The sequence below is a fragment of the Belonocnema kinseyi genome, chromosome 6 (assembly GCF_010883055.1).
Source record: "Belonocnema kinseyi isolate 2016_QV_RU_SX_M_011 chromosome 6, B_treatae_v1, whole genome shotgun sequence".
Classification (NCBI taxonomy): Eukaryota; Metazoa; Arthropoda; class Insecta; order Hymenoptera; family Cynipidae; genus Belonocnema; species Belonocnema kinseyi.
In genome coordinates, this window is record NC_046662.1 from 142383733 (window position 1) to 142391627 (window position 7895).

Genomic DNA, 7895 nt, shown 5'->3' on the forward strand with positions numbered 1-7895 from the left:
ATAGGGCGACATGGTGAAGCTGTGCAAACAGCCATACAAAGGAAGGATGATATACCTTTAAAGATGACATTCAGGAAATATTTGAAAATGCAGAGAGAGACGAACTCTACAATAAATAATATACAAACTCTCATTGGTAAGTAAAACTTTTTAAAATTTTTTATTCATTAAATTTTTCTAAAACTGAATATTCAAAAATAGTGTGTGTGTGTGTGTGTGTGTGTGTGTGTGTGTGTGTGTGCTGAGTTTTGCTTCTCTTTTTGTTCAAGCTGAAATGCAGAGCATTACATCCCGAAAATCTTTGCATGCCGACGCGGTTCATTATAAAAGAATCAGGAATCAGACGGAGGCAGATTAAAAAAAACCTGTAGAATTAACTAAAAAGAGGGTCCATTCTGATCCAATGCTAAAAGCGGGGTGTTCAAAGAAGCAAAAAAGCTCAATAGAGTTTATGTTTGGTGAGGGAAGTGTAGCACGAAATCCTGGAGTCACTAAAAAAATATAATAAGAAAATAGACAGTAATATAATAGTAGAAACTGATGATGACGAGACCAACTTTGACTAGGACATTATACCAGATTCGCAAATGAACAAAAAATAAAAAAAAAGGAGGAATTAGTCCAGGAAAATAGACGTAAAGAAAATAATAATCGAGAAATAGTTAGACAAGAGAAAATGCAAGAAAAATTAAAAATTAAAATGGAAAAAGAAAGGGAAATCAGATTAAAGAAAATTTCACAAATTAGAGAGGGAAATTTAAAAACGGAGCGTGAATTGAAAAATGATAACATAAACTAACGGCTTGCAAAGCAAGATAGGTTGAAACTAGCTCAAAGAAAACTGGATGAATACAGGGCAAAGATGGTTGCAAAGGGAAATCTGGAGGAGGTCCAGAATAAACGTCTCTCAAGCTAGCACCGCCTTTTTTGAAAATTAAAATCAAGCCTATACTCAAATTAGGGGCTCACTTAGGGCTTTCAAGGGCCGTAAGACCTAAACTTTAGGCTCTGGAATTATTTATAAAAAACGTGTTGCGCGCCTACTTCACATGAAGCTAGCACAACCACACCTGTAACTTCGATACTACTTATTCAATCTGATCAAATTTTGTTTAGGAATTAAGGGCTCTTTTTTGCTGGCGATCCCTGCTAGGCCCAATCTCACAGTCCTTTTAGTTGTTTTTTTTCAAGCGAAGCGTGCTCTGGTTTCACGCGTGAAGCTGAGCACCACCACACCTATAACTCCGAAACCAGTGCTGTAATCACTTCCGGAAGCATAACAAAATTTAGGGCTCATTAAGGGCTGGAAAGAACCCTGGGTCCCAAATTTTGGGCTCTGAACATTTTTATAAAAAACTTGTTGCGCGCTGACTTCACATGAAGCTAGCACCCCAACACCTGGAACTTCGGAACTTCGTATTCAATCTGATCAAAATTTTTTAGGAATTAAGGTCTCATTTAGTGTTGGCGATCCCCACTAGGCCCGATCCCACAGACCTTTTAGTCTTTTTTTAAACGATGCCTGCTCTGGTTTCACATATGAAGCTGGCACCGCCACACTTAAAACTCAGAAACCAGAGTTGCAATCAATTCCAAAATTATACCAAAATTAAAGGCTCATTAGGGGCTGAAAAGAACACCAGGTCCCAAATTTTGAGGTATTAAATTTTTTTATAAAATGCATTGCACGCTGACTTCACGTGAAGCTGACGACACTATAACTTTGGCTTAAAAAAACTTGATTTAATCAAATGCTTATAGTCTTTTTCAGCATGTAAGGGTACCTATATGGTGACAAAGTATCTTATTACTTATAGTTATTAGTAATACTTATTCAGCTTGGCCTTGGTCTCGGATATCGTTTTATTGCGAAGATAGTAGTGTTTGAACAAAACTCGAAACTCAGATTTTTCCATATTAAAAAAAACTCGGAGGTTAGTCGCTTCTCAGTTCTGTAACTTGTAAATGCGTAAACATAAATGGCTGAAGTTTTGACAGGCGTTATTTGAAGGATCAAGCTCGACGAAAATGGTTCACAATAGTGAATACTAATGCCATCTCTTAGAATTTTCAGGTACTTATCAGACTGCCTAGTATCACCATTCCTTCAACTATTTTTATAAAGAGTTATCGTGCAAAATACGAAGTGTTTCGTCATACCGAAATTTCGGATGAATAGTGAAATATTTTTTAAAAGCTTCCCCATTTTTTGGAACGACTAGACGCAGCCTAGATTATTGTATGAAGATTTGTTGTATAGAACTGTGTATGGGTAACAAAAAATCTAACTGGAAATGGGGCCTTCGCGTCCAAAAATCAAATACACATTGGTTTGATGAGATTGATTTAAAGTTTTAGTTTTAATATAGCACGCGACTGTTAAGTCTCGCACTTCGCACTCTATAATGAGTTACCTCGCGCTTCGCGCTCGTATATTTCTTCTTTGCATTTGGAATGTTTGAATAAAACATTATCAAAAAGATCTCTTTTAGGTCGCAGCATTTAAATACATCTTCATTTTCCGAATTTGTCACTTAATTAAGTATATTTAAAGGTTAAGTTGTTCAAAGCTGTGTACGCTTTGACGTACACTTTGTCATAGTGACACTCGCCCTGTGCGCTCGATTTTTGATAGCCATTTGTAAATTTATATTTTCTGAATTACATTAAACTAAATAACAAACTAGAATACCTTTTAAGACATTCTCTTCTTTTTCACGTTTTTCTGCCAATAATAGGATTTTTTCATATTATTTTTATGGATGAAGCAAAATATCCTAAAAGTATTCTTTTAGATTTTTTACGTATCTTGCGTCTTTTGGTGTAATATTGGATTTTTTTATTTTCTGCATCTAAACTTATGATAAATAAATAAAAAATTACGATTTGTATTGAAAAATCGATAAAATAAATATTATAGGAATTTTCGAAAGCTATCATTTTTCTTTAAGACATTTCTTCGTATTTTGCATCGTATGGTACAAAATTTGAATATTGTGCTCTCAAATTTCGAACAATTTCCATTCTTTCTCAATCATAAATGATGAGAATGAGATAAATAATAACAAATTTGTATTTCTTTTTTGGGTGAACAACTTTCGTCTATCAATTTGTTTTCGCACCTTTGTCGCTTTTCCAGAAATTTTTCATTTTTATTTTTAATTTCATTCACACAAATTTGGTCGTTTTTTTTTTTGATTTTCTGGTAAAATTTTGTGGTCGTTACAATCATCTTGTACAGCTTTCAAAAAGCAAAATTTTCCTTCTTTCGACTTTTTTCACATCGTGTCTTGTTTGACTTAAAATTTTGATTTTTAAACTGATTTTTTAAATCTTACAAATGCTGTAATTTGGGTAATTTTCTTTTTCTCGAAAAAAGTCATCGGGGTAAATTGTTTGTCTTACTAAGTATTACGACTATTCATTCGTGACATTTTCAAATCTAAAAAAATGATCCCTGACATTTTAAAATGTGCAAATTTTTTGAATTCTTATCCAAAATGGCTGGTTAGCGAACTCGTTTTTTCCTTTATGGCTTAAAAAAAGTGTGCCAAAGATCAATTTTATCCATTTATTTCTTCCAGAGTGCACGTGTTTACGGACGGACGGCCGACCAGACTGACAGACAGACGCCATCGTAAAAACTTTATTTTCGGATTCAGGGGTTCTCAAAACGTGGAGATCAGTTAAATAACTAAGGTTCCAATTTGGGACAATTCTAATACTTTCTCGATCATAAATGCTGAGAATTTAAAAAGATAGGAAAGTTCAATCAGTACCATTTTAAATTAAATTTATTTAAGCAAACAGCAATTGCTATTCAATTTATATAAATCTGATATGTGACATTTCACTATAAGTATAGGTCGATTCAGTAGAAACGCTTGATTTATTTCATCATAAATACCTGTTGCGTATAATTGTTTATGGAATTTTCGAGGGAATTTGTTTTAAAAAGTAACAAATAATTTATAACATTTCACGAATTTAACTAAAAAACGGTTTCTGTCAATACATTTTTCAAATTTAGTGCAAATTAATTGATGAATGACTGCTAACCACCATGAATTTATTTTCACTTACTCATTCGTTTATAACAAATTCTATAAACTCTTTATTAATTTGGTAAACTCTTAGAAAAATTGTCTCGATAGTTTCTTCACTGATTGTAGTTATTTTTGGATTGAATCTAAACATTTCTTAAAAACTTGTACACTTCTAAAAAAAAGTTAAAAGCTTTTCTTTTTAATCAGCAATCATATATTTACACAGAATTTTATTATCTTTGATTTATAATGCAAAGCGTTCAAATACCGTCAAAAACTGCTTCTGAAGTGGCGTGTTGTTGATAGCATAAATACCATGGAGAACTTCATACATGTAAATTCTATACCTAGTAACTGGACCAAAAATTAATGATGATTTTTCTTTTAATCCTAATGTTAAAAAAATGTAATTTACTTTTGCTTAAAAAGTATATCTTGTCACGGTTCTGTACTTTCCGTTGATTTATGATTTCGGCAATTGTTTTAGTGACATCTTGTGTGGTGTCAGAGCATGTGTTCTGAATGTGTTCAAATTTTTAAGTTTCAAATTTACAGGGCTCACCAGGATGGACTCGTCTAATTTTTATACTTATAGGTCTCTATTGTTTTCGAACCATTACTCCGCATGGGGCCCGTCGCGCCGATCGGACTGGATATGAGGTTTCCCCGGCAGTGTTTTACGGGATTGTACAATGAATTTGTGGACCTAGTGAGATATATTTTCGAATTGCATCTTAGGTTCCCTGTCCCTAATGGTCGGTGTAAATAAGGATTGGATTACGTAAATTTTTTTTTTCAACTTCGTCAGACAATCTGTTTCACCAATTATGGGTCACAAGCTTAAGCACTTAAAACGGATTATTAGCAAGTGTAAAATAAATACTCTTGTAGGTGCTATAATCAATTGTGAGCAGGATGGAGGGCGGAGCACTTGATGGATGCAAAACAGATGGTACTGCCGCAGTACCTGAGCTATTATTGTAGATTTACAGACGCGCTGTTACAGCTAATCTGAGGATACATCTCATTCAAGATATTCTGAAACTGATTTCTAATAGCTAGATCATACCATATTAGAGTATAAATGATGGGTAAACAATCGAAAACCCCCGATATAATTACCCTATAATTAATAGTGGCCACATCGTACAGTGAGATGAAGTGAAAAAGCGAGGTACAGAATGATATTTAGATTCTTGAATTTCATTTTCTATCTCCCAGACAACATTTTTCTAATACTTCTCGTCAACGAAAATCAATTCACTGAGTAATAAATAGGAAAACAAACTGTCAACTTGTAAATTTAATTTTCATAAAGAAATCGTATTGACAAATAATTGAAATTGAGGGATATATTAAAATTTTCTAAACAAATTATATAAAAACTACATATTGTTGGCATCTATAAACAAAAAGTTGATTTTCTTTCTTGAAGTCTCGTAGAAATTATGGTAAGAATATTTTTGCATAAACTTTTGTCGAACAACAGAATATATAAAATTTATGAAGAATTTAAATGAACAAATGCACATTGTAGACATTATAATAAGTAAAAGAACTAGGGTGCTTCTTATCGTAAGTCAACTTACCTCTTACGAATCATAGTGCATTATTATTCTGAGCTCTTCACGTTCATGTTTTTTACATGAATTCTTGGCGAACAATAGAGTTAATAATATTTACATTTCTAAGATAATACAAAAAATGCCAGTTTTTTTCTCTCAAAGTGCTTAAAATGTTTCTTTTTTATATAATAATTGGTTTATAAAATAAGCAAATATTAATATATAGTAAATTTTTTCATAAAAATTCATTTTCAATATAATTTAAGCAAGTTCAGAAGAAAAAAGAATTTCTTTTCGCTTAAGAACGTCTTATATGTGAATTTGTTTATACAATAAACAAAAATTAATGTATAACAAAATTTCTTTCAAAAAAATCATTAGTAATATTATTTCAGCAAGGTCAGATGAAAATACGATTTCATTTTGCTTGAAAAAGCCTTCTATATCAATTTGTTTAAGGGACAAACAAATATTATTTGTTTTTTGAGAAAACACCATTGCTGATGTAATTAAATCTAGCCTAGAAAGAAAGAAAAATGATTTTCTCCTGCCCATAAATATCGGCGATGTGCACTTGTTCATAGAATTCCTTTATATATAATTAAGAAATAATATTTTCTCTTGAATTTGTATAACCACTGATCATCCTAAGAATGAAATCAAGAAATTTCAGATCAGAAATATACTTTAAAGTTGAATATTCCTTGTTGCTAAATATTTGCTAATACAATATATTGTTTATGAGAAATATTGAATGTTCTTATTTTTCTTGAAAATGGAACAAGATATCATAAGTGAATAAAATAACTTTTTCGAAATTACAGTTGTAGCAGAGCAGCCAATTCTTTTAACAGTACAAATCTGTCATTAACCATATTATAAATTGCGCTTTTCTGTGCACAGTTTCAAAATCAGGATAGACTTGTTGTTTCTTTGTTCTTTGAGTTTTACTTATTAATGCGAATCTCAATTTCCATAGAGACATTAAACTATCACAGAGCAGCAGAAAACATGAATTAAGAGATTTTCGAATTTAAATTGCTGAAGGACGAGAAACGTATGAGTTTACGTGAGAGGGGAAAAACACAAACTTGTTTATAAAAAAAAACAACATTTTTTACAAATTTTTATTTATATAAAAAAGGCACTCTCTAAAATTTATGCGAGCTAAACCAGTTTTGTGGTCTGGAGAAATTTTTCTCTATATTAATTGAATTTTCGTATTTTTTCTCGGAAGTGGTGCAAGATATGATAAATGAACATCAGAACTTATTGTAGACGTTTTATAACATTGAAAACAAGTTTGAAGACAAAATTCCCCGGAGTTTACCTGAAATTTGTGTGCTTTCTCGAATAACAAATTATTTTATTTTTATTTTATTGAAATATTTTGTTGAATATTCATTATTTTCGTCCAAAAATGTAATTATCAGAGTTTACTTAAAATCTGTATTGTTTATAGGGTAACAAATTTATTTTTTATTTTAATGAACTATTTTGTTGAATATTCACCTTTTTTATAAAAAAATATAAATCTTATTTGTAAATATTTTGCTTTTTTTGGCTAAGAATTCTTAAAGTAAAAAATTAACATACTGTAGCTAAAAATTTACTTTTTTTAAAGATTGAACTACTTTGCAGAAAATTAAAACAATTAGTATTAATTTGAAAAATTATCCATTTGGTTAAAAACTTATGTATTTTGCTGCACATTGGTATTTTTTCGTGAAAAGTATTTTTTTCTATCAAATGCAATTATTTGGTTCCCCAATTTACTGTTTCAGTTGAGGATTCAAGTTTTTTGTTTAAAAACTCGTTTTCTTTACAGAGCCTATCCGTTAGAATATAGTTTGCAGTTTGAATCGATTGAATATCTTTATTGGAACTGAAGATAATATAGTTGCAAACTTTTGTACTTTTAAGCAATAATTTTTATTATTTTTCCAATTTCTCAACTGCAATTGGTTCACAACAGTTTTTCTCATACCCATGATTTTTTTCAAAATTTCCCCATTTCTCCTTGTATAAGAAATGATGCTCTAATCTTGCCTGTTCTTAAGTGTACCCAAAAATCCTTACTTTTTTTTACTCATTGCCAGCTCATGATTGTTTATGATAAAGAAACTTTAAAGAATAAATAATAGAACGCAATATTATGTGAAATTTAAATATTTCATTTAAGAGGTTTTTTTGTGTTCAAGTGAAACTAAGGCAGGGGCAGAAATATTCCGAAAAAATGCTATCAAGTTTGAATAAGAAGCACAATAGTATGAAGTATCATGTG

General features: G+C 31.0%; 1 protein-coding gene across 2 annotated transcripts in view; it reads left to right on the forward strand.

The window, feature by feature from the left end:
* LOC117174760 (putative inorganic phosphate cotransporter) overlaps window positions 1-7895 on the forward strand; it is an 822629-nt gene that overhangs the window by 186159 nt on the left and 628575 nt on the right. The window lies entirely within an intron of this gene.